The sequence below is a fragment of the Lipotes vexillifer genome, unplaced genomic scaffold (genome assembly GCF_000442215.2).
Source record: "Lipotes vexillifer unplaced genomic scaffold, Lipotes_vexillifer_v1.1 scaffold391, whole genome shotgun sequence".
NCBI classification, from domain to species: domain Eukaryota; kingdom Metazoa; phylum Chordata; class Mammalia; order Artiodactyla; family Lipotidae; genus Lipotes; species Lipotes vexillifer.
The window spans coordinates 277086-285521 of NW_006786248.1; positions in this window are offsets into that span (position 1 = coordinate 277086).

The window sequence follows — 8436 nt, forward strand, 5'->3', positions numbered from 1 at the left end:
CTTCCGATCCACAGCCTCATCAGTATTTGGACTTTTTAAAGCTCGTAGAAACAAGACAAGGTGCACCGGTTTCATAGATGCAACCTTAACTTACTATTTAGATGAGATCTTTCTAAAGAAAAAAAAAAAGAGATGATATATTTTTTGTAAACAATATTTCTATCACAGGCATCCATAAACTGAAATGACTACAGTTGTGCAAACAGATGTCACAGTGAAGTTGAGCATTTGGAGAAACAACAAAGCAAAATATTCAGGAAAGAACTACTAAATTAATACTTTATCCCAAAATGCCACATATGCCTCACCCTCTCTGTTCTATCCAAAACCAATGACCAGAGTCTCGCCCAGTATTCTCAGAGCTGACCCAGTTTTCCCCACTGGTAGGGGTATCACCCTCCTTGCGGGTGTATGTGCTGTGGGCTATCCCCAGGAGCTGACCACTACTTGAATTACCTTGGTGACTGATGACAACCTTTAATTTGTAAGAGTTTGTAACAGGTCAAACCCACCATCGGGTAGTACACAGACCACAAAGTCTCATGCTAGAAGCAGTGACCAATTTTTATACCCTTTCCCCTCTTTCATTCTTATCTTTCTTCAGCATCTTCTCCCAACCACTGCTCTCTGGTTTTACTTTTATCTGGAGACTAGCCAGTGACTTCTTGTTCCTTGGCTTTTTTCTGACAATTTTTTTTCATGGGTAACAATGGGGGAATCCTAAAAGTTAAACAGATTGGGAAAAACCTTGTAAGTGGCCTTATCATTGTTAACATGTTAAAGAAAAAAAAAAAAAAGGACATTGTGAAGACCTTATCCCTTTCAATACTTCAGGTATCTTCTTCTGTATCAGTGATTCAAGGAGTGAGCTCCACATGCAGAAGAGGGACCCCAAAATGCAAATGAACATGGACAAAAGTGTCAACGGTTGATTTAAATATACAATTTATATATTCAGAACTGTGACATTAATTCTTTCTGGGAGAAAAGTGATTCAAAATGTTTTTGATGCATAGTTAAGGCACCCAACTGTCAAAAGCAGAGACCCCGTGGGGCTCAGAAGAACTGCAGTCTACGTCCCAAGATTTTCTGGATATAAATTTGCATGGTATAGTCATAATAGCTTTTGAGCTTTTTATATGCATTTGGCACCGAGACTGGGATCCACAACTTTGTAGACACTGCAATGACGTTAAACATAATAGCTATACTATAAATAGTGTTTGTATCTACACACACATGCGTGCACACACACACAATTACATACATATATTCTGTAAAAAAAAAAAAAACTTTTTGAGATCCTTGGGTATGTGTTTGCTTTACTCCATTTTAGAAGAAAATTACTCTTCTTCTAATAAAATTATTTTATAGCTTCTCCATTTTTAAAAGCTGTGAGAAATGTTGAGAAGCAGAACTCTGTGCTGCCAGAAGAGAGTCGAGGTTGGCTCTCTGTTCTATTACAATGTCCTTTCATTACTGCACAGCAGTTCCTGGAGCCAGTGAGTGTGGTGTATTGATGAATCTGAACACGGACCCCTGGCATAATGTGAGGTGGTTGTTACCCTCGTCCGGACCTCTTGAGTAAGGAGAGAAAAGTTGAAATTGGAATCTAATGGTATCTCTTTCTCAACAACTGAACATAATAAAAAGTTGATTTTCTACATAGCCCTGTCTTTCCAAAATGCTTCACAGGGGCTCAGCATACAGAAGAATCTTGTTATGAGTTTGTTATTACCCATATTCGAATATAAGTATATTCAAGACAATCCCAGAGCCCTACTACATAAAATCCCGACAGAGAAAGATGGATAACACGGAGTAATCTTTAAAACAAGTATTGTTCTTGTTCACCAGCCCCAGGACTGTAGGGGGTTACACTGTCTATACCATGACCCACTCGTTTTCCTCTGATCTAAGTGACCTCAGTGTATATGATGATAATGTTCCTGTCCCATGTATATGTGTAGTACCATGTGTTTCTAGTGCCAGCACCCAGAACTTTGGACATGTTCAGTCGTTGACATCAAGACACTTCTCACTGTCCAGCTATGGGATTAACATTTTCACCAAGGAGATCATCCTCTCAGAGGTGATGCCAAGCACGTGGGGACTGGTTTTAAGGGGACAGGCATACTGCAGCTGGAGGTGTTCATTTTCAGCATCTCATAGATAATCCCATTGGTGTTTGCCACAATAGTGTCTTCTAAAAAAGAGGATGTGTCCAACTTTGAATCTCCTGGCTTGAAATGATAAACCATCCCATAATTCTTAATTTAACTCTCCATCTGAAAACAGTTCATATTTAGGGCCATTTTAATGTAAGCAAAACTGAACAATCAGTGAAATATTTTGTTACTCGTGGAATAGAGTCCAGCTCTCACCTTACATGAGCTATTGGTCTGGGCAACATTGAATCGTGGAGCAAAGACCTGCCCAAGTGGATTAAATTTTCCCAGGACACAACTAGTGTGCCTTGGATTGATTATTACCTCTTCTACTGCATTGAAAGGTGCCATGTTCTCCTGAAATTCCCAGCACCTGGGTAAATAGCAACCTCCCAGAGAGTGACTCATTTACCATGCCTCTCCCTAGGGCAAGCCCCAGAAACAATTTTGTCATTCTTGTCTCATATTTCTACTTCATGAGTCAGTGAGTGTGTTCAAGGTAAGTACAGGATTATTCTAATAGGAATAGGCGATTGCTGTCATGATCAATTCCCGCATTGATTTCATTTCATTGTAAAGATCAATTAAAACCCAATTTTGCTTAAGCACATTGATGTAAGTTTTTTGGTATTATTTGACATGAAAAAAACAGCAAAACTGAGTGGTAGATACAATATGAAACTTGTTGATGAATGACTTCAAATTTATTAAAAAAGGACTAACTGACTTCAATGTGAAGGCTGATTTTTTTCCCCTTGTCTATTTCCAAACTAGTGTGGTTATTTTAATTCTAGCTATTTTTAGTCATACATTCCCATTTCAATTATGCTGAAAGTAAAAAGAAATAAGCTAAAAACTGACTGTATGAGGCCAATTTGAACCATGACATTTTTTTTAAAATTGTGATTTATTCTGAACATCAAAGGATAACTAGACACACAGATCCACCTTGCTCCTCTCTTCAAAAAAGTGATTTCAGAGAGAATTATTTCTATATTAAAGGCCAGGAAACTAACCTACCAATAAGCTCTGGCACAGGTGATGTTGGTCCCTACTCTTTGGCTTTTCAGGACTAAAAAGCAATTTCCCTTGTTTCCTCTCCAGTGGGAAAGTAACAAGCAATGTCTCTGAGTGAGTGAGTGAGTGAATGAATGAATGAATGAATGAAGATGCTCAGACACCTCAAACCATACAGAACTTTTACTGACACACATTTCTAGGCCCCTGAAATGCTGCTGGCTTGCGTGTATATGCTATATATAAAAGGAAAGTGCCCCACAGCCAGCTAGGGTTTAATGGAGGCTTAGCTTCCAATGTGCCTACTCTAAACAAAATAATACAGTCTTTGGTAATTCTTTACATGCCATGTTTTCATTTTTTAACCTATGGACAAGTTTTTTACCTCCCTCATCTACTTTGGGACCCTGACATGGACATATTTCACACTAGTTCTCTGTCTAGGACTGGCACGTCACTGTAGGGACCTTTCTCGCTACATTAGGCTACAACACTATTCATTCAGATGCCAAGTTTAAATTACCAATAACTGAAGAAAAAAGGATTTTTGAATTTTGATCAAATATCTTAAAGTTTCTTTTAAAAGCATCCCACTTTTGGTTGACAAAGAAAGCCTCACTGAATGCAAGGTCCACCCAGAATCCACTTACTCCTGGTCCACATGGCTGCCACGGGCCATGTACACATTTGGCACCATTTCACAATTCTTTCCTACCTCCTCTTACCTGCTTCTAAAGGAGAGGGAATGTCAACTCTCCTTTGAATGGGAAAACTATTCTTCAGGGAAGATTAACTCTTTGGAACCTGTGACATTTGGGCCCTTATAGGACTAAAGCAGCAGTGGTTATCGATTGAGGCACTCCTGGCATTAGAGGGACTCACATTCCATGGCCCTTGCCTTTTATATAAATAGGTTACACTTAGAATCCATAGGCAAGCAATGTAAAGGGAATCTGTAAGAAAAATGCAGTCCACAAAAATGGCTGACTTTAAAACACGTCTGCTGCGGGGTGGGTGTGGGTGTATGTGTGTGCATCTTGAAACCAAATAGGAAACTAGTTAGTGGTCCTGGTAGCCATTGATTGCAAGAAAATATCTTGCAATGCATTTCTGATTTCCCTAGGGTCCAGCCTGACTCTCCATTCTTGAGGTAAAGGTGTTCACACCCCATCCTTCCACGCATTCCCTTTCCCTTTTCTCATGCCCTATCTTCTTTTTTTGTTTGTTTGGGTTTTTTGGGAATTTCTCCTTTGAAAATTAAAAAGTGATTTTGATTACCTGCTTTCAGAGCAGTTGAGACCTTGATGTTAGCACTTCCAGTTCCTTTCCTGAAATAGAAGAATCAACTGTTCCTCTTGCATGTTGAAGCATTAGCTGTGCACAATCATTCACCTTGTCAAGGGGGCTTGAAATGCTGTATTATAGGCCATGTTTATCTCCCATCTTCTGTTAACTGTAACTATATTTTTACATTATCAAGGTCAAAAACATTTACATTCTGCCTACAATCATAAGATTTTACTGTTTAACATTATGTTTATAGAGTGATTCTAAACTCTATAAGTAATGAACTCTATAGGTTGAAAAGTAATGAACACACACATCACATCATTGAGTAAGTACAGTTCAAGATTTAGTATTTCAGTCGAATGTATTAAGATACATATTAGAAGAAGGAAAAAACAGAACTCCTATAGTTAAGAATTTTTCTGCCTGGAAAGTGTGATCAGTTGAGGATGTATGAAAAGAGAGATGTCATCTCTTACTGCTTCATGGAGGTTGAGAACTTTTACATTCAGCACTGTGACTGTACTTCAGCCTTCAGTATTTTACTTATAAATTATTCTAAAAGTTGAAAAATATTGAAAAACTTTGATGTTATCAAGTATATAAGTATCATTCAAAGCAGAGCTAAGCAGTCTGCTCAGACCAATTTAGAAGTCCAGTGACTTCCTAGGACTATTTGAAGGAGAATATTCCTAAGGTCCAGATTAAATGAATTACTTTTTCCTACACTACTTTAGTTGATCCAAACCTTATCACATGCATGTTTGCATTAGGACTTTCCTAGATTTATTCCCTCCCAATCACCCATAAACATCCATTCTGAGGTTTCTAATTTGCATTATTTTTTCTTAATTAAGAAAGAATGGTATACTTTCTTGACCATGTATATAACATTATCTACCACCTTAGTCATTAAGTTTATTGTTTGTTATTGTTTTTCTTAATGAAAATATTCTTCTTGGCATTGACAGACTTCCCATACAAATGAGAACTGCTTGCCTTTTGGACCTGCTGCAAAACTCTCATCCTATGGTTTCTGGATTAGTTCCAATATTTCTAAATAGCCCATGGCTTCCTCTTTCCTGGTTTTATTCTTCTTTTTTGCCAAAGTTCATCCTCAGTTAATGTCTGAGGAGTAGGGATGAGACAGAAGGTTTCTGAGGCTTTGATTACCTGAATTCATTCCCTGGTCCTTTATATTTAATTGGTAGGTAGCTAGGTATTGACGTGGATTGAAAGTAATTTCCCCAGAACTTTGAAATCACTGTACCATTGTATTTTACATTCCAGTGATGCTTATAATGAGTTTGATACCAGCTGATTCTAATTTACTTAAATGCACTAACCCCCAACTCCTCATGCTCCTACTCAACTGCTTTTAGGACATCTTTCTAATATTTCATAAAGGTTTATTTAGTGTGAGTCTTTTTTTATATATTGTATTGCATCCTGGTTGAAACTCTAAATCTAAAGATCTATATCTCTGAGCTCTGGACACTTTTCTTATATTATTTTTTAGAAAATCCTCTCTGTCTTTTTTTGTATGCTCCTACTACTCAGATTTTGTACTTAATGGTTTGCTCCTTAATATATAATCTTTCTTTCCTGTTCTAGTATTTCATTTGTTAGCTATGTGTTTGGGGTGATTGGTTTTTTCTTTTAACAATTCTATTTCATTTTCTAAATATATTTTTAGAAGTATAAATGACATATAGAAACTGTACATGTTGAAAATGTGTAATTTGATAAATTTTGACATATGTGAAACCATCATCACACTCAAAATATTGAACATATTCATTCCTCCCAAAGTTTACTTGAACCACTCTCCACCCTACTCTAAGACACCCATTCCTATCCCCAAGCAACAACAAATGTGCTCTCAACAAATGACACACTAAAGATTATTCTCTTTTTCTAAAATTTTATATAAATGAATTCAGAGTACACTCTTTTTTCTCTAACTTCTTTCACTCACTATAATTATTTTGGGATTCATACATGTTGTACTTTTTATGCTGAGTAGTATTCCACTGTACAGATACCCACAGTGTGTTTATCCATTCACTCGATGACAGACATTTGGATTGTTTCCACTTTTGGAACATCCATATACAACTTTTGCATACACATATGCTTTTATTTTTCTTGGGTTAATATCTAAGAGTGAAATAGTTGGATTTTATGATGGTGTAGGTTTAACTTTTTATAAAACTGCCAAACTGTTTTCCAAAGTGGTTTTACAATTTTACATTTCACCAGCTGTGTTTGAGGGTTCCAGTTTCTCCACATCTTCTCCAGCATTTAGTATGGTCAGTATTTCTAATTTTATCCATTCAATAGTTACATGGTCATATCTCCTTTGGATTTTAATTTGCATTTCCTTATTGACTAATGATATTGAGCATCTTTCCATGTGTTTTTTGTCATCTCTTTGTCTTCACTAAAACATGGTTTGTTTAAATCTCTGTTCATTTTTAATTGGTTTTCTTGTTGTGTTTTGAGAGTTCTTTACATATTTTAGATAAAAATCCTTTATCAAACATGTTTTCTAACTTTTTTCTCCCTGTCCATGACTTGTCTTTTCATTCTCTTAACAGCTTTTCAGAAAGCATATGTTTTAAATTTTGATAATTTATTTTTTCTATTTCTTTCTTTTATGGGTCATATATATGGTATTGTTTCTAAAAAATCTTTGCCTAATTATAGGTCACAAAGATTTTTCCATATGTTTTCTTCTAGAAGTTTTATAGATTTAGGTATTACATTTAGACTTATAATACATTTTTTGTTTTGTTTTGTTTGTTTGTTTTGTTTTTTTGCAGTATGCAGGCCTCTCACTGTTGTGGCCTCTCCCGTTGCAGAGCACAGGCTCCGGACACAGAGGCTCAGTGGCCATGGCTCACAGGCCCAGCTGCTCTGCAGCATGTGGGATCTTCCCGGACAGGGGCATGAACCCATGTCCCCTGCATCGGCAGGCAGACTCTCAACCACTGTGCCACCAGGGAAGCCCTGGCTTTGTTTTGACATTTCCATATAAATTTTAGAATCAGTTTGTTTCTCTCTCTCTCTCTCTCTCTCTCTCTCTCTCTATATATATATATATATATATATATATATATATATATATACATATATATATATATATGTTCATTCCCTATATATATTCATATATATATGAATATGTAAATTTGTTCTTATAATTTGATTAGGGTTACAATGAATTTATGCACCAATTTGTGGAGAACTGCCATCCTAACAGTGTGGGTTTCTTGACCTTGGCATACTGATACTTTGGACTACATACTTCTTTGTCATGGAGAACTGTTCTGTACGCTATAGGATGTTTACCCACATCCCTGAGGCCTCTACTCACTAGATCCAGTGTCAAAATCTGCCTCCTCAGTTGTAACAACTGAACATGTCCAGATACTGCCAGATGTCCCCAGGGATGGACAGTTGGCTGAGAACTACTGCTCTGGATCTTTTAAAATTTCTCTTAGCAGTACTTTTTGGTTTTAAATGTAGAGACTTGCACATCTTTTTTTGGGTTTATCCTTATATTTAATATTTCTTGGATGATGTAGTTTTTAAAAAAAACTTCAATTTCTCATTGTTGCTAGTAAGTGGATATGCAGTTGATTTTTGTATATTGATCTTTGTCTTAGTACAGGCTGCTCTAATTTTTAAATCTCACTGAGAATAGCAAAGGTTTTCTTGGATCCCCAAAGTATTAATTTTTAACACTAATTTTTCTGTTTTGTTTATTGTGGTATTTTTTATGCCAGTAGTTTTCTTTCTAAAACTGGTGGCCTTTTGTGAAATGTTTTGTGAGTTAGCTTTATCTGGTTTTCTTTGTATTATATATCTCATGTGTTTCTCTTTTACAACCAGCTTTTTCCTGTAACTATTAAGACTAAATGAGTGGTCTGAGTATGTTTCTGGGGCTTCAGCAGGAATGTTT